This window comes from Prosopis cineraria, unplaced genomic scaffold (assembly GCF_029017545.1).
Source record: "Prosopis cineraria cultivar Desert tree isolate PC_DT_omini unplaced genomic scaffold, ASM2901754v1 PC3, whole genome shotgun sequence".
Lineage (NCBI taxonomy): Eukaryota > Viridiplantae > Streptophyta > Magnoliopsida > Fabales > Fabaceae > Prosopis > Prosopis cineraria.
Genome location: NW_026555334.1, coordinates 7,230,822 through 7,255,231, shown reverse-complemented (window position 1 = coordinate 7,255,231; position 24,410 = coordinate 7,230,822). Strand labels below are relative to the sequence as shown.

The window sequence follows — 24,410 nt, the reverse complement described above, 5'->3', positions numbered from 1 at the left end:
GAGATAAGATTTCCATGTATTTTATTTTTATTTTTATTTTGAGTATAAGGCCATGAAAAAACTGGGCAAAAAGAACATGAATCAAGTCATATTTCATATTCCTTTTACATAGTTTTTCTATGGCCTTGTAATAACAAAAAAAAATAGAATTCATGGAAACCTTATCTCTCCATGTATTCTATTTCATGGAAGTCAACTATTTAAGAAGATTGAGGTTACACATCAGAATGACTCGAAAAATACACACGCATACATGTTTATCTTGATGATTAAGGTTGATTCATTGACTCCGCCAAAACATCATATAATTGGGAGATTCTAGCAAGGTTTCCATCTCTTTTCTTTACTCTCTTGTTCCTTAACTTCTTCTATACATAGAGATCATAGTCAGAATCATCATATACATGCATCACCTCCGCTTTATAATCCTATGATTTCAAGATAAGCCTCAATATAATTCCTCCAATCGCTTGCCATTTTCTCAGGCTCTTTTTTATTTAATCTTTAGAATAACCCTATTTTGGTGAAGAAGAAGAAGAGTTGGGAATTTGAAGGATTTGAGGAGTGAGGGAAGGGACAAAGGAAGAGAGGGAGAGAGAAATGAATCACGCGGTGGATGCTCAAAGGACTGATTTGACGATGATCACTCGATTAGTTCTGAACCAACAATCAAAACACAAGGAATTGCGTGGCGATTTCACCATTCTACTTAATCACATCGTCCTTGGCTACAAATTTGTTTGCTCTTCTGTTAATAAGGTTCTATTCTTCTTCTTTTCCTCCTCTTCCTCCACCTTCATATTTGGAGAACTAACTTCTACTATCCGTGCGATGCACGATGATATTATAATTAATAGCATATTAAATTATGAAAAAAATTATTTTAAGTTATATAAAATAAAAATTTAAAAGATAATAAAACCAAAATTAATTACATAAAACCAAAAAAAACTTGTAGGAGGTATGGGCATAACATTATTGGTGGATGCAGTTGAGACTAGGGGTGTTCATGGAACCCGGTTGCCTGACAAACTCACCCAAACCTAATAAAATTTTACCCAGCTCAACCTAAAAAAAATAGCCCAACATGATTTGGGCATTTTTAGGTTGGGCTGATATTCGGGTAAGGCTGGGCAATGGGCAAGGTATGCTACCTTGCCCATTTGGCTCGGCCCGAAACATGTGTTTATATTTTTTTTTTCAAATATGTGGATCTACGTCTGCCTACAACCCAACATTTCAATTTTCAACAAGGACCAAACGAAGCATCAGTGACTCAGTATTATAGACTCAGCGTCCTACACCTCTTATTCTTTAACCCTAGCCGTCTCTACTCTCTAGAGTCCAGAGTCTTGTTGGCATCTCAGTATCATTAGATCAGTGACTCAGCATCCCATAAGGCACAAGCACAAACCAACACTGCCACACATCTCAATCTCCAATCTCCATTCTCTACTCTCGTCTCTCGTCGTGTTAAGCGCCTTTCACTTTCTCGTCTTCACTTTGCTCTCCAGTCTCTAGTAATAGTTCCATTGTTAGCCTTTGCTTGCCGTCATTCTCCTCTCACACAATCTTCGTGGTCACCATCATTCTCCTCTCTCCCCTCTCCCCTCTCCCTGTTTGAGTATTTCGCACAATCATTCTCTTCGCCCGTTCACCATCAGTCTCCACTAGCATGAGATTGTCTGTTCGGCGTTTATCAACTCCAGCCATGTGTGTTGATCGATTGCGTGTTCTTCGACTCTGTCTATCCTCTTTATGTTTAGTGTTCACCTATTTTATTGTTCACTCATCTTTGTTTCCACTCTTAAATCTTGTTCAGTTCACATCTGCCCAGGTTTTTCAATTTGTTCTTCTTCATTCTTTTAGTGCATTTCTATATTAATCTATTTGATTTGATTTGTTTCTGTTTGGAAAAAAAGCTCTTTTGATGAAAATTCTGATATGAGATTGTGAAGGCAATTCTTAGTTCTGATTTTATTATTATAGATTATGTTATAATATATTAATGTTACATACATAATACATTACAAACACTTTATCTGATTTGCTATTACAAAATAAGGGGGTTATTTATCTGATTGCTATATGATTTGATAAATGAATTTTATCCCAATTACTATATAAAAAGAAAGTAGTTGAAAATGAAAAATTTCTTGTTTCCTAATCTACAATCATTGCCTTTACATGACATTTCTGCATCTCTATTATGTGTATTTCTTTGTGATTGTTATATGATTGGATAACAAGCTTGATTTTGTCTTTTTATGAAATTTGTGGTTCTATAATTTTGTTATGCTAGCATGAAGGATCAAGCTTCAGTTGCATCACCCTTTGAAATATCTAAAACACCAGCCCCTATTGGACCTTCCCATTCACCAACCCCTATTGGATCTACATAAACCCCAACCCATACTCCTCTTACACAAACAGCAACCCCTCCCCCTCTGCCTCCCCTTTCCTCTCCCCCTAAATCTGTCCCTCCCCTTGTACCTCCTTCTCTTCCCCCCATGCTCCTCCCACCCAAACACCCACAGAACATGTCACACAAGTGATAAATGCTAAGAGAAGGGGTTGAAAAAGGAAAGAAAAGGAACCCAAACATACATCGAAGGTGTGGGATTACTTTATTAGGTTTCCTATAGAAGAAACTAATAGGGAGCATAGAGCAACATATAAGTATTGGCATATAACTTATGCTTTTGATCCATCATGCCATGGGACACATTATTTGTTGAGGCACATCCCAAAGTGTCTAAAGAACCCTCACAAGGCCACCAAAGATAAGAAACAAGTAATGATAAATCTATTATCTGGTGGGATAAGTAGGCAAGGAAAATCTTTAGTTACTCACTTATATGATGAGAAGAGGTGTAGAAGAGCTTTTGCTGAATTTATTATTTGTGATGAGCAGTTGTTCAGAATTGTTGAGAAGCCTACATTTAAAAAGTTGTTAAATGAGTTTAAACCTCACTTTCCAATCCCTTCAAGAACAACAATTGCGAGGGATGTATGGCAGCTATATCTTGGTGAAGTAAAAGTGCTAAAGAAGATCTTGAAGCAATGTTCTAAGCGTGTTTGTCTCACGATAGATTGCTGGACGTCAAACCAAAATTTCAATTATTTGTGTTTGATGGCACATTTTATTGATAATGAATGGAAGCTTCACAAGAGGATCTTAAGTTTTGTTATGATTGAAAATCATAAAGGTGAGACTATAGGGAAGACCATTAAGCAATGCTTGTTAGATTGGGGTATAGATAAGGTGCTTAGCATAACTATGGATAATGCTTCATCTAATGACACGGCTTTGGGATATCTTAAAAGGAGGTTGAGAAGTTAGAAGGGCTTGATTTATGGTGGAGACTATTTATAATTAAGATACTGTGCACATGTTTTAAATTTGGTGGTCTATGAAGGCATCAAACACATGAAATATAGTTTTGAAGCCATTCGAATGCTGTGAGATATGTTTGGTCTTCTCTTTCATGATTTCTAAAATGTAAAAATTGGGTTGAATTTGAAAAAGTAAAAACCAAGAGCCTTGTCTGCCTTGATGTTAGCACTTGATGGAATTCAACATATTTGATGTTGGAAGCTGCAATGAAGTTTTAAAAGGTGTTTGAGCAGATGCGTGATGAAGATGATGACTATATTGCATTCTTTAGCTCTAGGCAAGAGGGAGGTGTTTTCTCTAGCCCTATTCTTGATGATTGGAAAAATGCTAAAGTTTTCATCAAATTCTTGAAGGTCTTTTATGACATAACTTTGAAATTTTCAAGCTCCCTTATTGTAACATCAAATGTTTATTTCCACCAAATTGCTCGTGTTCAGCAGATGTTGCAGAAGCATGTTGGAAACAATGGTAATACTTTTTTGGGAGATATGAGCTTTAAGATGCATTTGAAGTTTGATAAGTATTGGGGTCAGGCAGATAATATGAATCCATTGTTGATTGTGGCTGTGATTTTTATGTAAATCACATGTTTGAACTCCTTTTCAGTAACCCTGAAGAATGTGCATTGATGATGGAGAAGGTCAAAACTTGTTTGTATCGATTGTTTGATGAGTATTTTGTTAGCGTTTCTACTAAATCAGGGCCTACTCATACAAATAATGCATCTATAAGTTCATTGCCCTCTCTTAATGATGATGATGATAACGACATTAAGGATCTAGGGGCAATGTGGTTAGAGTCTTTGAAGCAAAGAACTTCAATGGATCTATAAAGTGAGCTAGATAGATATCTTACAACTGATTCTAGAGCTGAAATCTCATCATCTGTTTTTGAGTTTGACATACTATCATGGTGGAAAGCAAACTCTGAAAAATATAAAATTCTCTCCCACATGGCATGAGATGTATTGGCTATATTAGTTTCTAGAGTTGCTTCTGAGTCTGCATTTAGTACTGGTGGACGTGTAGTTGATCAATATAGGAGCTCTCTATCTCCTAAAATGACCGAAGCATTGATTTGTGGGCAAAATTGGTTACAAAGTAGGCAATCTCTCTCTGAGTTGGTTGATAAGCTCTATAAGTTTGATAACTTTAATAAGACAGAAAATATTATTCAGCTTACATGTAACATATTTTTTTTTTCTAAAGTTTACACATGCACACATACACCCTTAACTTTAGTATTTATATTAATGTAATTTTTTTTGTCTTCAAATGCAACACTTAAAGGGGAGAATGCAGCTGCTAATGTTGATTGAAGTGTTTCTTTACAAGTATATCTTGACCCTTTATTAACTCTTTGAAAAATTAAATAACAAGTGTGTAAATTTGATTAAGTCGGATGAAGTGGACACTAGTGATAGGTCCCTTATGCATGCATGCGCCCTGTTGGCCCTTTTTATTCTACTTTGCTATTTACCAAAGTTATGCTTTGGCTATTATAGATTCCATTTCTTTTGACCGCTTTTATCTAGAGGAGGACAGATCTGATGTATTCCAAAGCAAATGTTGGCTTGCATGTGAGTTTTCTTTTACTCCATTTAAGATTCACTATGCATTTGCCTTGAATAAAGATTTTAATCTGTTTAGTTATGACATATTTTTCCTCTTCCATTCATGGGAGTTGAGAAGAAGTCTTTTGTGAATTAGAGTATATTCTTTCAAATTGCTGTTTCTCATATGATGCTCCAAGCTTTTGTAAAATTTGTTGTTTTCAATCATCATAGCTGTTATTTTGCATTCAATTATAGATAATTTGATATTGTGTCAAGACTTATTTTCAAGTAGGGTGTTAAATTATGAATAAGTAGATATTGTGGCTGTCACTGTTATTGTAAATTTATGGTTTTTGACTTTATGAATGTTATTTTGAGTTGATGTATAGGACTATTGTTGATTTATAAAAGTTTTATTTTAAAATAATAAGAGTTATGATTTAATGGGTTGGGTGATTATTTGATGGGCTGGGCAAAGCTGCCCAACCAGCTCTGCTCAGCCCAAATTAATAGGACATTTTGCGGGCAGGGCCAAGCATGCAGCCCATTCATTCTTCCGGTCGGGTTGGGCTGGCAGCCCAGCCAGCCTTACTTGTGTGCACCCCTAGTTGAGACATGTGAAGTCTGTGTGTGTGTGTGTGTGTGTGTGTAATCCTTAGGCTACTCACAGAAGAAATGGATGAAGAAGAAAGAAGGAAAAGAACTCACAGAAGCGAGAGAGCAAGATCGGAGAGATGGGCGATGATGGAAAAAGAATACACATGCCCTTGTAATTCATCAGAAATAAGCACCGGAGGAAGGCCATTCACGTCAGACTCAAGTGAAGAAGCTGTGAAGGCCGCCGCCACTCAAGGGACGCTGTTTGTGATCCGGAGTTCAAAGAGGAGAAGAACTCCAGATCATAAAACCAAATGCAGAGCATTGATTATGGGACTAAAATGATAAGTGTAGCCAAATAGGTTTATGGTTCTGAGAAGAGTGAAGACGGAAATGAAATCGTTTTATCGACCAGCATCCTTTAAGCCTGCTCTTGGCAGGAGAAATCACCCAAAAAGAAGATTGTAGGGAATGCTTCAAGGGAATCAGAGAAGAGGCGGTTACATTCTGGTGAAAGAATAGCTGGAACGTTCCCAAGCAACGGCAAACCCCTACCATTTTGGTGCAATGGAGACAGATCGAAAAGTAAAAAACAAAAGAACAAAAACTCACTGGACCCTGATTACACATCTTATTTCAAATACAAGGTCCAATTGAAAATATAAATAATAATTATAAAAGGAAGCCAATAATGCTGTGCGGCTGGCAAGTATTTGAGAAGAAGACAAATTAAAGATAAGACAAAGAAGTTACTGTAGCTAAGGGATATATTGATAATTCGGACATTTTATATAGTGTGTTCACATACAAAAGGAAGAAAATCATGCAAGAGCATGGAGCTAGAAGCAGTTTGCCAGTTTCCATGAGAGTGCTAGGGAGTGGATTCCAATTCCATTTTCTTCAGGCAAAGAAAAGGACTTCGTTTTTTCCATTGGCAAAAAAGAAAAAAATAATTCGTTTTTTCTTGGGTTAGGGGGGAGGAGCTTTGATTTTTGTTTAGTATTTTTTGAAATAAAAAACTTATATTCATTGTAAAAAAATGAAATGTAAATTTTTTTATTTATTTTTTATTGATTTTATTTATTAGTATATTTTTTTATTTTTGTAATATTTCAATTTTCATTTTATTTTATTCTGTATATCAAAAGAGACTTCAATGTTAGATCCTATATTATTATTTGGGAGAATGAGATATAAGTCTTAAGGGAATTAATTAATTTAAATTAAGTCTCAAATATTAAATTTTAGAAATTTGTAAGTTCAATTCTCAATTTTACAATTTCATTGTAATGAATTTGTAACTTGTGTTTGACATTTTTATAGAAAAAATAAATTTATTTATTATTCAACTATGTTAAAATTTAAAAAATAAATTACAAATTCATCCTAATAAAATTATAAAATTAAGAGATGAATGTGCAAATTTTTGGAGTTTCGCACTTGGGACCTAATTTAAATTAATTAATTCTCTTGAAACTTATTTATCATTCTCTCTTATTATTTTGGTGGTAGGTAGAGCCAAAAATAAGAGTCAGGTTTAAACACCTTGTTTAAATAAGGATTCAGGCTTTAAAAATTAATTTTTTTAAGGTAATCGAGTTTGAGGGCCTGGCCCTAATAAGCACAGTAAAAAAGACTTTGGGCCTAGGCAGCCCTTCAAGCCTTAATAAACTGAGTTATCTTACATACACACACACACACACACACACACACACACACACACACACACACACACACATATATATATTTAATTAATAATGACATAATTTGGTTAATATTTATTATAGGTGATGAAGAAGTTACAGAGATAATTGACATTAAATCTCTAACTCCATCTTCAACAAGTGAACCTGCATTTGATAAATTTAATATTTTATTTTTAGATGGTGATAAGGAGGATTTAGATTTATGAAGATTTTAATATTCATCTTAAATTTTAAATTTGAAATCTTTATCAAATTTTATGTTAAATTTTATGTGAGACTTTAATTTGTCTTATATTAAATTTTAAAATATCCTATTTAAATTAAAATATTAATTTTTTTTCCAAGAAAGAGGGCTTAAAGAGTAGGTCTTGAACCTTATAAATAAGAGTTGGACCTCAAAATTAGATCAAATTTTGGATAATCAAGTTTTAGGGTTTAAGTTCTTAAAGGTCGAGCCTGCCCACATGCTTTTATGTACACTCTCTCCCTTAAAAAATATAAAATATTTTTTTAAAGGTTTAACCTTAAAAAATATAAAGTATTTTTTGTATTTTGAGAAGTAATTAATATATTTTTTTCAAAAGTATCTATCATAAATGAATCACTTTATATTTATTTTAAAGTTAAACACACTATTAAATAATGATAAATATAAAAAGATAATATTAATTTGAAAATAATTAATTACCCTGTTGAAAGATTAAATCTTGTTAAAAATGCCATTTATTCTTTAAGGAGAGGAGAATATATATCATATTATTATTAAAAATGTACCGGTCCATCCAAGAATTTCTCGTCAAGGAGTTACCTAATTTAAATTTAATTGGTGGTATTAGATATCATATTATTGTTAAAGATATAACAACAGAAGAATTTTCTCCGCCATATTTTTAAATTATTCTATGCGAGTGCTTGCTCTCGGGATTTAGTAACTTCCATTATTTACGTTTTCTTTGTCAAAGTGCTCGTATAGAATGAATGCCAATGGAATAATAAATAATTAAATTTTAATTTAGACAGTTTGTTAAAAAAAGAGATGATGTCAGTAATAACGTTATTTGAGTTACAGAAGGGTCAAAAATTGGAAAAGGAATAAAACAACTAAACATTTGACTGAAAAATACTTCCATCAACAGGCAGGGCTGGCAAAATTGCTTGGACTTGCTGGGGAGATCAATGTTCAAGTAAGTTACGTGTCTTCTGATTCTAAGAATTCCTTACGATGCTTCTATGAACTCTTGGTCAACTCTTTCATATATTTTATTTTAATCTGGAAAACCATTTCCAGGGTGAAGATCAAAAGAAATTGGATGTTCTTTCAAATGAAGTGTTTGTCAAGGCGTTAATTAGCAGTGGACGTACTGAAAGTCTCTAATAAGATCCAACATTTCTCTCTTCTCAATAATCCTCTATTCTTCTTCGTTCTTTTCTCTCGCTTAACTTGAACACATTTCTTCGTCCATCACGCGAGAAATTAGGAATAAGTCATATTATCCATGACTTGTATATATTCATAATATAAAGTGGTTAGATGTGATTTGAAGTGTTTGTGAGTATTGAGCACGCAGAATATGCCATATACCTTTGCTTGTAGGAAGCACCAACACATTGAAAAAGTATTAAATATAGTACATATATTATGTTCTAGCATTTGTATTAGATATAATAAATTGAAATGCAATTTAATTTGCTGCCTCATCTCTTGTCAGTGCATTCTTGTTTCTGAAGAGAATGAGGATCCTATATTCGTGGAGCCATCGCAACGTGGAAAGTAAGCTCAAACACTTTGGATTTTGGAAACATATCCATTGAACAATTCCATGATATCTATGTGAAAGAACCTCCTGATTTTGACAGATACATTGTTATATTTGACCCTTTGGATGGATCTTCAAACATTGACTGTGGTGTTTCCATAGGAACTGTACGTATGAATTTGTCGTTCCAAAAATAAATGATCGACTTGGAAAGCTATCGTGACAGAAATTATAGTGATAAGTAATGTTTCTCTTGTTGCATTTAGATCTTCGGCATTTACCTGGTGAAGGACCAAAATAATCCAACTATTGATGGTATTTTGCAATCTGGTAACAGCATGTGGGCAGCTGGTTACTGCATGCATGGAAGCTCTTGTACGGTAAAACAGACATCCATCTTCTCAATGAGGCCTATTTTCTTTGTTCCATTGAAATCTTTCAGTTTTCTTGTGAGGAATACAGTTTCAATAAGTTTTGGAATTGCAGTTTGTGTTGAGCACAGGAAATGGTGTGAATGGCTTCACACTTGATCCTTGTCTTTGGGAATTTATATTGACACATCCAAACATCAAGGTATTTGGATGACAAACTGGTATCTCGAGTTAATGGTTACACAAGTGTGAAACAGTATTCTAAGCTACATATTCTATACAGATACCAAAGAAAGGAAAATTTTATTCTGTGAATGAAGGAAATGCCAAAAACTGGGATGAGCCAATTGCCGAGTAAGTTTTGAGGATTTCCTCATTATTTGTTTATAGAACATGTTTGATGAAAATCAAGGTAGTTGAGATTGTCTCACACTAAATAGCATGTATGAACTGTTTTATGGGTTACCTTAAATGGATTAAATCTTCTACTAAACTCGCTAACTTTTGAGGGCGGATTCTCATCCGATTGGGATGACCATCAATTAGTATTAGAGCTAATGGTTGGCGGCTTGAAAATTGTAACTTAAGGGAGGGTATAGCTAGTAGACAAATCGAGTAAAATGTTGCAGAATGTAGTCATTAGGACTTTGGCTCTCAGAGAAGCCAATTCATGGAGGCCTATGTGGCATGCCTTACCTAATCCCACATTTAGTAATGTAAGCTACTCTATATGATACTTAAGTAGTTAAGTAAATTGATTTTCTTACTTTCAATGGCTGACTTTTGGAAGAGGTTCTTCACTTTGTTGGGTTCCCATCAATATTCCTTCCACCTTTTTTATGGTGTTAACAACCTGTATTTCAAAGTTGTCAATGAAACTTAATACCTTCTTGACATTAGGTCTATTTCTTATGCAAAAAGATTTCCAATACCTTAATCAGTGTGGTAAAAATTACCAAAAAGACCATGCTCATGCTTCAAGATTACATATTTGGTTCAAACCAATTGCGGTCAGAGTGAATGCATTGAAGGATATGTCTGAGTCTGTTATGACATTCTTGCCTTTACGAAAGCTGCAAATATCCTCAAGATGGTTCACCATCAAAGTCTCTTAGGTACATTGGAAGGTACTAGTTCTCCTCAACATGATTCTATTTCTTGGGTTTCTCCAAATTAAAATTACTTCATTGAAGTTAACAGAGATGAGCCATGCATCATGGTTGCTGATATCCACCGGACATTGCTTTACGATGGTATCTTTATGTACCCTGCTGTCTGCTGATAAGAAAAGCTCAAGTGGAAAGCTCCGGTATGATAATGATACTGTTTTCATTTTATTCTAATTCAACCAACCTATTTTGAGTGTGGCTTGTGACTTTTATCTCATTCTTTGTTTGGTTACAAGGACAGAAAACCCATCTATCATCTCTAGATAATGTTTATCATGTTTCTGAAATTATTCTTCAAAACAACAATAACAACAACAAACCTAATCCCTTTTAAGTGTCTGGCACATTGATCTCATGACACCATGAATCCATGATACTCTATCAACAAAACTTTTTCCCCCCTTTCTTAAAAGGTATGAACACCATAGTTAGTTTCTATCTTCAAAAAAAAAATTTCTTGTTTTAATTTCATTCTGGTCTTTCTTAAATTTTGTGTACTAAATGGACCTTCGTTGCATGATTTTCGAAGGAGAATGGACAACTTAATAGGGTGCATTGCATTTTTCTTTCTATTTGTGGTTAGTGGTCCTACTTCACCTAGCAGGATAAGATTTATTGTTGATGTTGTTGTATTAGTGGTTGTGTTAAATGGATATACAAGTGGCTTACGAAGACTGTTTTTTTATTAACAGGATTCTGTATGAAGTGTTTCCGATGTCATACTTGATGGAGCAAGCAGGAGGTCAAGCTTTTACAGGAAAACAAAGGGTATGACATTTCCTTCTTTTTATTTTTATCGATAGTTTTCTTAACTTTATAACTATCATTTGACGCGAAAAAAAAAATTGTTATAAGTTGTGGATTTTTATGTGTATACATGTTATTATAATTTGAAATACAATGTGTAACGATGGAGTTAAAATTGCAGGCACTTGACTTGGTTCCGAGGAAAGTACATGATCGATCTCCAATATTATTGGGCAGTTACAATGATGTTGAGCAAACTAAAGCCCTTTATGCAGCTCCAACATCAAACGGTGAAATTGATAATAATAATATTGCTTGAAATATTATTATTATTCTCTTTCAATAAATCTCTTAGCATCGATAGCACAAACAGTCCTAGATAAATTGTGACGTGTCAAAGTCTCATTTGGTGTACGTAGATCACACCACTTTTAAACCCCAATATACTTGTATTGTTGGGAAGGACCATAAAATTACAGATCTCAATGTAGTCCCATGTCTGGACAATCAATCAATATATAATTGGAACTCATTTTTAGTCTTAATTTTCTTGATAAATCCAAGAAGATAATTCAAAGGGTATTATTGTTTTCATCATATTTAATTTTTTTAAAAAAATTTGGGAACATGTGTACATCTATTGCAATTAAAGTTTTCAATTTATCCAAGCCCAACAACTATCAATGTGATGGGTTGCCTGGTTGTTTTATTTTATTTATATACGGTAGATACTAATATTAGATTGTGGAACAACACAAAACCTATTTATAATATTCCTAATCAATAATCAGCTAACTAATAGGAGTACAGAGCGAACCAACATTCCTAGGTAAATATCATTTCCTTTCCTCCTCTCCTTCCTATCAATAGAATGTTGGAATAATGTAAGGTATGAATTGATATTAAGCATCAGAAACAGCTGATAGAGTTTGCTCGAGAAGAGGTATATAGCAAAAGATTCATAAATTCAATGTTTTGAAGTTTTGAATTAAGTTGTGGAATCATTCTTACTTATATAACATGAAACCTTTGGCTCCTTCATCTTCCTTCTTCTTCGCCTCCTCTTGGCCTTTGCTATTTCAAGAGCTTCAATCAACCTCTGCAAGTAACTCTCTCTTCGTCTTCCTCAATTGACTTCGGCACTAGATTCTCAGCAACACCTGCCATCTCCGTCTCCTTCAACAATCCCTCAATTCTGGAAAACAAATGGTTGGTCTCAACATCCAAGTAATTAATTCTTGGCAAGCATCTTGAATGCTTCACAGCAACAGTACCATGGTAACTCAACATGGCATTGGTGCTTCTTTTGTTCATACCATCCCTTGTTTGGATTGTTTGTGTGAAGCTTGATTTGCTTGATTCTGGAACACTGACTGTCTTGTGAACAGATCTCAATGACGCTTGTAAAATGTGAGAATCAATAACCTCTCATCGGAAGAAACAGTGTAGGGCGAGTACATGTTCGCAATGGGACTGATTTTGAAGGAGACCCATCACAGCTTAACACCGTGAAACTCGTCGGAGATCTCTTCATTGGTTGTCCATGCTAAGCACCAGAGGGCTATCTTTGACGATCGTAGAGAAAGATTCGCGGCACTTGAAAGGCGATCGTCTGTTTATTCAGAGAAGGAGATTCGGACGCAAGGAAAGAGACGAGAGGCGAGCTTGTTGGTGTAAGCTCGACGATATTAATGTATAAGTGAGTTTATCTAAATGATTGATCTGAATTTTAACAATTTAGATAATACAGGCACTCATACAATTACCTAATCAAAATCTACCCATATTAACAAGTTTTTGTAAGATCCAAAATATTTAATATTTTTAAATATGATATTTGAAAATAATAATTTCTCCATCTCAAATTATAAAAATACTTTTAGGAAAATTTTGTATCTCAAAATATAAGATATTTTGATAAAAATAAGGTTTTATTAATAATACTTTTTTAATACTATCTTTCCATATATTCTCTCTCTTTAGTATTATTTTATAAATGAAGCATTAAATGAAAAGCATTTTTGAAAGTTTACATTTTTATTTTAAAAAATTAAAGTTGTAAATGTATTTCACAAGCTTTATTAACATGAGTTATTTTATCTAAAACTGTATGGTAAATTGAGATGGAGGGAGCATCTTCAAATATTAAAAGAATAGAGTATTAACTATAAGAGAATGAGTGAGAGTGAGAGTGAGCATGGGTCCGCAACTAGAGCTAATGGAACTTCAATAGAGAATGTACAAAGTGGATTATCAAAGCAAGATGAGGATATTATAGCTATGAATATCTACAAGTGAAGTCAAGATGTCAACATGCAAGATCAAGGTAGAGAAGATGATAATGTGCAGAAGAAAGAAACTGAAGTTGTAGCTCACGAAGAGGAAAAGCAAGAAAAAGGAGTTAGGAATGATAAGCAAATGAAGGAGGCCAAGGATATCGGTCATACAAAGGAAGAAGAAAAACAGGGCTAGAAGCAGACGGTCAAAGAACCTACAAGAACTCAAATATCTTATAAAGAGATACTTGTGGGGGAAGTGACGAGGAAGTTTGAGAGAGATTTTGATGAACTGATGAAAGAATGGCTAAAGAAGTAGGAAGTGTTGATGCCAAAACTGAATGAAGAATAACAAAATATGATGGATAGTTTGCCAAACTTGAATATATCTAATGAATGGTTGAAACAACTTTGCCTTCCATAGAAGGATGCACTCATGTTAACAATGTTAGGGAGGGGTTTGATCTTAAAAATCATGAAAGAGGAGCTCAAGTAGATTCTAAAAACTACAAGCTTCAAACTTATAAACCTCCTAAATAATTATTTTGTCTTCAAGTTTGAGGATCTTACTCTATGTCACAGATTACTGTTTGAAGGTCCATGGCTTATTCAAGGGCATTTTTTTAGTGGTGCAGCATTGGAGTCCAAACTTCAATCACTATAGTAACTGATAGGTAAATTGACTGTGTAGATATGTGTGCCTACATTACCTATGCATTGTTACTCTAATGATTTTATGTTAGAGTTAGGGAATATAGTGGATAAGGCTCCTAAATTAGTAGACATGAACACTCTGCTACATTGTAGAAATAGAGGCACTGCAATTGAAAGAGGGCTATTTGCTAAGGTGTGTGCTGAAGTTGATTGGAGTAAACGTCTTCAGTTCAAATTTGTTATTAGAAACAAAATTTATAGAGTTGAATTATGAAGGGATGGATGTTGTGTGCTTTCATTGTGGCAAGTATGGCCATAGAAAGAAAGAGTACCCCTTATTGAAGCAAAAACAATCATCGAACCAATAGATGTCAGAATCTTCTCAAGTACAGTCGGCGACGAGAAAGGAAAATCAAACTCAATCACCACTAGTGAGTGATCTGTTATTTTTGGCAGATTGAGGAATTAGGTGCTTAGATGCTTGCAAGAAAAACTTTGAGGCAAAGACCAAAGAGAGAAGATTCAAGAAGTACACTACAGATGAAGCAACATATAGGGCCAAAGTCAAAGGTATAAGATGGTGAATTGGGGGGTCGATCGAGATTTAGAATTCTGTCAAAGGATGGCAAGGCATCTAATCATACTGAAAAGAAAGAAACTGAAGGTACAAATAGAAGACATTTTCAAAAGATGAAACCTGGCATTTTTGAATGGAGGAAGAAAGAAGGTACAACCTTACAACAAAATAAGGAAGATCTCTGTGCTAACTCACAAGATTTAGGGCAATAAAAATCTTTTGAGAAGGGGCCACTAGAAGACAAAAGGAGGATATGGGACCCAGCATTGTAAAAGAGATAAAAGCTACGGAAGGAAAGAATAAGCAAAGAGAAGAGGAAGATCCAAAAGGCAATAAAGTAGGCCCAAACTTGATTTTTAATGCAAAAGCCCAATAAGAGGAAGTAAGGCCATCAGCTTTAAATAAAGAAACAATGAAGGAAAGGACTAAAACAATAGGTCATAAAGGGAACAAGATCTTGAGACCAAAAGTAGTATCACCCCTATTGAAAAAAAAGCATGTTGCTCAGGCCCATAATGTGGTGAGTGGATCAATTAGGAAAGTGGCTTCTTTTAAGCAAGAAATAAATGAATAAAAAAAGAAAGGGAGGAGATGGTGACTACGCAAGCTGCAAAAATCCAAAAAGGAGTAAATAGGTTACCCACAATAAGCATAAGCAGTGTTAATTAGTCTTGAGATGATGGTTTGGTTAAGTCACCTAAGCCACCAGATCCTTGAATCATAGAGAAAAGGCTCACAGAAACTAATGCATTGGAATCATCGGATCAGTGGTTCGAAACACATGATGAAGTTCATGAATATTTAGCAATAGAGGATTATGGCAAGTTTGTCCGTGAATCTTTGATTGAATGAGTATGTCTAGCTACTTGTGTGTTGATTTCTCCTTTTATTTGTTTATAAATTTAGTGGCTTGGAACTATAGATGCGTGGCCTCAAAAAATTTTCTTAGAAGAATTAAAGATGTGTTGAAAGGGCATGAGATTAATTTGCTCATTTTGGTCAAAACACATATCTATAAAAGGAAGGTTGATCGTGTTTGTTTTAAATTAGGTTTTAGTAATTGGATTCGTGTTGAATTAGCTAGTTTTAGTGGGGGCATTTGGGTTCTTTAAAATGAAGACTTTTACTCTGTGAAGTATGATTTATCTACTACTCAACTCATATACTTTAAAGTTAACGATCTCCATTTTAGTAAATTCTACTAGATTGTTGAACCAAACTCTAATGCTTGCAAAGCCCTTTGGGAGGATTTAACCCAAATTAGCCATAAAGTGAATGCTGTATGGCTAGCAATAGGAGATTTCAATGTTTTTTTAACACCAAATGACAAATGTGGTGGTTCGGGGCCTAATTTAAACTCTATGCTATAGTTTGGTGAATGTGTTGCTTAGAAGTTGTGGACTGTACAGGGGAAAGGTTTACTTAGGAAAGGAATCTCTTGAATGGAAGATTAGATTGGGCTTTAATTAATAATTCTTGGGCTATTCTTTTCCCTGTACCTTAGTTTATCATCTTCATAAATTCAATTCAGATCATAGACCTATTTTGATGTGCACTAACTGATAAAATATTCCAATTAGGAATCCCCCTTATTTTGTTGCCAGGTTGCTTGGCTTTTAAAAGAAGGTTTTGAAAAAGTTGTTAGGAATGCTTGGTCATCTAAAACTTGAAATGACAAAATTAAGTCTTTTACTGAGCATGCTATAAGTTGGAACCAACAGAAGGTTAGAAATATCCTACTTAGAAAGAAAGGAGTGCTAAAAATGATAAAAGGGGTAGAAAGAGCAAGGGGAAGACATCATAATCAATTCTTAGTCAACTTGGAGCAAGACCTTTGGAAGGAGTACAATAAGCTTCTTTCACAAGAAGAACTCATGTGGTACTAGAAATCGAGATGTAATTGGCTTAAGTTAGGGGATAAAAATAGTCAGTCTTTTCATGCTTCCACCATAGCAAGAAAAAAAAAGAAATAGAATTAATGGTTTGAAGAATGAGGATGCAAAATGGATTTTGGAACAAGAAAATTTAAAATCCGTGGCGATTAATTATTATAAGATCCTTTTCACAAGTAGAATGGAGCAAACTAAATTTCTACAAATAAGGAATGTTTTTTCTACTTTGGTAGAAAGTGAATTCTAGGCTCTCCATTGTGAGGTGACTACTAATGAGATTAAAGAGGCTGCTTTTAAACTGGGTGCATTCAAAGCCCTCGAGCTAGATGGCTTACAAGCCTTCTTCTATCATGACTTTTGGCATGTTATTAGTGAGGATGTGTGCCATCTAATGAAGGGCATGTTTGAGAATCCTTCATTAATTGAAGATATTAATACTACTTATCTTGTGATAATCCCAAAGGTTAATGTATTAGAATCTATGAAAGATTTCTATCCCATTCTCTCTACAACGTGAGCTACAAAATCTTGTCTAAAGTATTGAGTAAGAGATCGACAAAGGTCATGGGAAAGCTTGTGGGTAAACACCAGTATAGTTTTATCATTAGTAGACAAAGCAGTGATAACATTATCATAGCATAGGAAGTAATTTGTAACATTCTACAAAAATTTTAAGACTCAAATTTATTTTAAAAATAAAATAAAATATCTATAATTAAATTAAAATTTAGAATAATTTAATAGAGGCTCAGAGTTTGAAATTTACTAAGCAAAAGTTTAGTTTTATTTGATTTTTAACTATGGGAAAAATTACCAAAGTTGACCCGGGCTTTTGTGCAATAATAAAAAATGTTGGGTCCTTTCTTGTAATTTTCCCGAAACTTTTTGACCAGCAATTTAAAGAGCAAAACAGACCAGAAACGCAGAGAAAATGAGCAAGGAAAGAAACGCACAAACGGGAGAGAGAGAGAGAGAGAGAGGAAGAAGAGAAGAGAAAGGGAGGGAGTTAGGCTTGGATCTAGGAGTCGTTGCGACCGTTGCGAGCTCGGCTACACGATAGGTAAACTCCCTACTTCAATCCTCTTCTCTTTCTGTTGATTTTCTTCAATTTTTGGAAGAGAAAATTTTTGGATTTTGATCCCAAAGGCTTTATTCTTGTAAGCTTTTGTTTCTTTGGATCCTAGGGAGTATGTTTTGAGTTTCTATATAGTGATCTAATGTTTTGAGTGGATAATTGGATGAAAAGAGGTGTTTTGGGCACAAAATAAACCTTGAGAAATTGGGTTTTTGCTCTTCAATGGTTTAAGCTTATTGATTTAGTTATAATTTTCTATTTGAGCCCAATAAAATTTAAATTAAGGTTTGGTTTTCATTATAAGGGCTAATGGTGAAAGTTGGTGACACTAAGTGAAAGTTTTTAATTGATAAGAAATTATATAAAATTGGAAATTAACCTAATGATGGCTAATAAATGGTTTTGGTGGTTAAGTGATACTATGTGAATGTTTGGTTTAATACATGGACCATTAGGGTGGATTATGACTCATTGACCCAAGTTGTGTGGTATGAGTTATAGTCTTCATTAATGCTATTTGTCATGATAAGTGATGTGGATCACTTATATGTTGTAGAAAATTATTGGTGGAACTTATTGAAAAGTAAGGAACAAGCCGAGCCCTATTTTATACAAGGGGAATCCTTTTGGTACTAAAGGGTTGAGGTAATAGGGGAATTTATATTTCTTATTACTTTGTTTTAGCTATTTTTGAATAAATATTACTAGTTATCATGCATTACATGTTTTAAAAGATTAAATGTGCTTTATAAGGGGTTATGGGGTACTACTTTGATTATAGTGCAAATATGTTTTCTAATTGTTTAATAACAATGTTTTTATGGAAATGAGATTTATAAATATTATACTACTTTAGAGTGTTGAATGGTCAATACTCAGGAAAGGTAGACAAGAGTAAAAGGCATGATCTCGGTGGGAGTTCACCAATGAGAAGGTGTGGATTTTTGATATTCTATGGCACACTGTCATACTCAGTGTTGTCTTACGTATTGTGGGCTCAGTGCACTAAAGTGGTTAGTGTATTGAGTGTTCGACACCTCTCAGTGGGGGAGGGAATCCGACATATGAAGTGTGAGGTTGAGTGCCTAGGCCAAGGTAGCCCTCACATGGAGAGTAAGTCGGGCTGGCTCTGGGAGGGAGTTAGCTTTGACTGCTCAAGATTCACGTCGAATGGGCATAGGCGGTTCAGTGGATTAGATCATGCCTTAGATTATGTTTTGTGCCTGTGGATGTACAAGTAGGTATAAGGTTTACCTGCGAGTTAAAGAGTGCCAGGGGGCATTCTGTTGGTTATAAAAGGCCATACCGGCCTAGGTCATGCATTCATACATTTTAAATGGCTAAATTATATACTATGTTGAATTTATTATTCATTTATTTGATTATGGCTTACTTTGTAATAATCAATGTAGATTTCTCTGTTACTGAGACTGTGATTGTCTCACCCCTTTCTTTTCAATATTTTCAAGTCTAGGTGAAGGATCTAGTGGTGGACGGGGAAAAGAGCAAAGCTAGGGGTTTGCTTGTGATTTGTAAAGAACTGTAACCCCTTTCTTTTGAGCAAATATATTGTAATGTATTTAGGATTAGGGTGTCAGTAGGATATGATTATGTATGTATGTGTGAATATGTGTGGATTGTGTGCTTGTGTATGAATTTTTGTCTGTTTGCAGACTTGTGGCTAGGAAACTTGGTTATGGTGTGTGGTTTTGATAAATTTACTTAGTAGACCAAGTTTCTATTACAAGCAGATCTTTATTTTGATATATATGTGATTTTATAAGCAAATGCAAAGTGGTTGCATTGCAAATGGTGTGCTATGGGCAAATATACACCTTGGATAAAGAGAGTGGGTGTGTGGGCCCCACAAGGAGCTCTGAGCCAAGTGAAAATGTTTAGCATATGTATTTATATAAATATATGGTATTTGGATTGATTTGTGACCACTCTTGTATGATTTGTGCATTTTGGGAGTCTAAGGTCCATTTTGGGAAATGGCACCCGGGTGGTCAAATTTTGATGTAGAGGTTTTTCATCATTTGAATGTTCTATCAGGTGTTTTTAATCTTATTTGACGTGTCCAAAGTATTCCCATAGGTTTGTGACCATTAGGATGAGATTTGGACAATTTTGAAAATGGTTTTTACCAAAAAGCTGTACTTTTGCATCTGGGTGTCCAAATCTTAATCCGACCGTTGGATTTCTCTAAAATTTGGGTCACAAGTAAAACCTTTTATAAGCTTCGTGTGGGCTTTGGAATCATATCGATCGGATATCGGACGGAGAAACGAGACACTTCAGAATTTGGTCTGGAGGTGCTGTCATGACAGCATTAAATTGCTGTCATGACAGCTACAGTAGTTATATTCTAACCTGCACAAAATTCAATCCGTCCGTTGGATCGTTTCAAAATTTAGTATGCTAATAGTATTCTTTAAAAGTGACATATGGGCTTTAGAATCACTCCGATCGGAGGTCAGATGATGAAATAGTGCACTCCGGAAATTGTTCCAGAAGTGCTGTCATGACAGCTAAAAAGCTGTCATGACAGCAAAAGTAACCAAATTTATAACATGTCTAATTTTTAATCTGACTATTGGATCTTTTTGAAATTTGGTATACTTATAGTACCCTTTGAATGTGACGTGTGAACTTTAAAATCACTTCGATTGGTGGTCGGATGGCGGAATGGCGCCTCCCAGAAGTTGACCCGGGAGGGCTGTCATGACAGCAATTTAAATGCTGTCATGACAGTATCTTTTTATTTCTCTTTCATCTAGCTTGCTTCTATGCGCTATAGTTAGAACCTATAATTTTTTTTTTAAGGTTTTAAATGTTTACTTTGCAATCGTGTATTTGCTTAGTGATTTAAATGGTTTGTTTCCTAAGTTAGTTTTAGGATTAACTCCTTAACCACACTTAGTTTATTTGATTTGTGTGATTTTTGGATAACATTCGGGGCAAGTGTTACATAATTCATACTATGAAATTATCTAAGAAAAAGAAAGGAATGATGGCAATGAAGGTAGATCTTGAAAATGTTAATAACCGTTTGGAGTGGGAATTCATTCAAGATACCTTAAGCTTATTGGCTTATCTCCCTCTTTATGCAAGGTGTTTATGGCTTGTGTAAAGTCTTTATCCATGCAAGTGCTTTGGAATGGAAGTCCTACAGAGAGTTTCAAACCCTCTAGGGGAATTGGACAAGGTGACCCCATTTTTCCTTATTTATTTACTCTATAAATGGAAAGGTTGAACCATGTGATCCAAGATGCAATTGAAGATCGACTTTGAAATCTCATTTAGCTTACTCTGGGAGGTCCTAAAATTTCTCATTTGTTTTTTTAATGACCTAATCTTGTTTGGGGATGCATCAATGGCTCAAGCAGATGCAACTCTTCTCTGCCTTGATTGCTTTTATGAAGCTTATAGACAAAAAATGAACAAGAACAAGACCAAGGTATGCTTTTCTAAGCGTGTTCATTTCTCTAGGAGCTATGAGATGAGTAGGAAATTAGGGGTAGGCATGATGGGAGATCTTGGAAAATGCCTAGGCATTCCCCTTATTCATAATAAAGCCTCTTATCTTTTGTTTTCACCAATTATGGACAAAGCTCAAAAGAGAATGTCTAGGTGGAAGGATAGATTTCTAACTATGGCTGGGTGTACAACTCTAATCAAAGTGGTCTCATCAGCTCTCCCCACCTATCAAATGCAAACTATAATCTTATTGAAAAGAATTCTTAATGATTTAGAGAAAAAGAGAGTCCATTTTCTGTAGGGTGAGAATGAGGAAAATTAAAAAATTCACCTGTCTCTTGGGATATGATCACTCGAGATAAAAAAAAGAAGGTGGTTTAGGAATCAAGGACTTACAAAGACAAAATGAAGCATTTGTGATGAGACTTTGTTGAAACCTTGGTTTTTAATGAAGATGCTTTTTGGGTACAAGTCTTAAAGTCAAAAATGCAAATGTGACAATAGCAGTATGCCCTTTGTAACAAAACGACATAACTCTTCATTCAATTGAAAAGGAATTTGTTGTGTCTGGTGTAAAATCTCACTCTACTAACCATAATTAATCAAACAAACTCATAGTAATCAAAAGATTAACCCTTTAAAAAGATTACCAAGTTTTTGATTGTCAAAATGAGAGATCCTAAGTTTTCTTAATCAAAATAAGTTTAAAGCAGTCATAATATCTTATATCATAATAAAAACAAATGGAAGCATTTAATACCTTAGAAGAGTGAAAAAGAATGAAAACAAGTGAAGAATAACTTATTTGCTGTGAGACAAGGCAATGTGCCACGGCTTGTGCACGCTACATTACGGCATGTTGCTGTCCGTGCTACACACTGCGGCTCAAGCGCCATGCGCCGTGGCATGTTGCTCATAAATGACGTCAGAATTTGGGAACTTCTAACACGTCCCGATTCTCTATTCGACATCCGAATGACATGATATAGGTGTCTACAAAAAATTCTTTTTATAATCTAGCTAATAGCATAGGTTTCACTTTCAAAACAAGTCAGACTAGAAAGTTGGATACTTAAACATAATTTTACCACTTTTCACAAATAAAGAGTGTCCAAAACCCACAATAAGTGTCAAAAGCTATTCCTAACACCCAGACTATACTCATTTGACCTAGGATTATCATTACAACATGTCACATGCACTTAAATATCAATCCAACACAAAATCATTCCTCAACCCCTTTTTCACCAAAAACAAAAGGGGGAGGTATTTTCATTGCATTTACTCATAAATCAATTATGACATGTTTAAAACACAATTTTGACACTTGCACTAGTATTTTGACCCTATCATATATATATATATATATATATCTCCATATAGAATTAGTTAGGGCTCAAAATACAATTCAGACATTTGTAATAACAAAATAGTACAAGTGCATGATATGCAACCTAGAATTGGCAATCATATTATATTACACAAACTAAATATAAACTAGAGGCATACAGTGTGAATGAACTAATTTTTAGCCTCTTAAGCCTTCTCTCTCTCTATACCAGAGCTAAAACCTGTAAAGTATTAAATGAAAGGAATGAGTCTAGCTATTCAATAACCAAGGTAAAACTTACCCTGTGCAGTTATATATTAATTGTAAATCAAACACATGCATATGAAACCAAGTACTTTAAACATACTTTAACATATATTATAACTTATTAATTCAGTTAACACGTTTTTATCTTACAAATGCTAGGTATATAATCACAAGACACTCAGACATGTGATTATGACCCGTCACAACACGCGACTTGCCACAACTCAAAACATGTGACAATTAACTTCATCCCTCTTTATTTCCTCTTATTGAAACCCTGGGCTATAACACTGAATATAGCTCCGTTCGTATGATTGAACTACTCAAGTTCACTAATCGTGACGTGTGACCCAGCTAAAGATCACATGACTCACTCTCGAACCACGACTTCTCCTACTCTCGAATTTCTGGGGTGTCATATACCCTAAGCTATTTTTCTCGTTGAACTAGTAGAGAAAGTTAGATTCTAATCCCTCGACAAACTATGGGACTATCCTTTGACAAATTGTAGGACAAGGCTATACCCCCATGCTCTAAAGGGTAACCTAAATACTATATGAATTTTTCTCTACTCTCAATCCTTAGGTGAACTTTCGCCCACTGATAATGCTATGTATAATGCTCACTCATTTTCACATTATCATTTATTAATTATCACAATCAACATGTTGGGCTCACAACCGTGCGCTACTTAATTGAACATCTAATAAAATTTCATAACATTATTTTCACTTATTACAATAACCCATTTCTTCATTAACACACATTTAGCTCAACACAATATCACATTCACTTTTCCAAAAACATATACATATTCATAGTTCAAAAACTATTTTGATTTTTCATTTTACATTTCAAGCCAAATATGACGTTATGCATAATCATACTTTCAAACATTGAAAATCAATCCATGCATGTAACATTCACAACTTTACAATAACAATCAATTAACAGATAACTATTCAAAGTAAAATTTCCCTAATTATCTCAAATTTTTGAAAAGTCAAAGATTTGCCCCTTAATGTTATAACTTTCAAGCTTAAATTCCTAAGCCAAATTGGTGATCAAGAGCTTAATTTACAATCCACAAATTGTTAGATTCATCAATATGGTTAAACACACATTTTTCCACTCTTTTATCCCCTTTCTAGACTTTCTCAATGCCCACATTATATATATTTGAGTCTATCCATTAAGTTTATTAACTATCTTTAGTCCCCAATAACATTAATAAGCCATTAAACTACCATTAATGGCATCACACTCTTCCAATAACCCACATCAATGCCAAAATTCAATATATCTAGGTTTAAATACTCTAAACAACTCTCATTAACTCCATTTAAGTTAATAGGTTTGAACCCATAACTTATATGGATCAAAATCATCATCATCATCATTCAAACCCTAACTCAAATCCTTGAGAAAGTGGAAGAGAAAGGGAGAAAAAGGGTTTAGAAATTTTACTTTAGATGATTTGAAGCTTCAAACCTTATCAAATCCTCCCTTAGATTATGCTCTAGCAAAGCAAATACGAGTTCATCTATTTCCCTTTTCTTT

The 24,410-nt window shown here is 34.4% G+C and overlaps 1 pseudogene; it reads left to right on the top strand.

Annotated features, from left to right (window-relative positions):
- Nucleotides 1-600: 600 nt before the first annotated feature.
- LOC129305334 (fructose-1,6-bisphosphatase, cytosolic-like) lies at nucleotides 601-11,618 on the top strand (annotated as a pseudogene).
- Nucleotides 11,619-24,410: the final 12,792 nt, after the last annotated feature.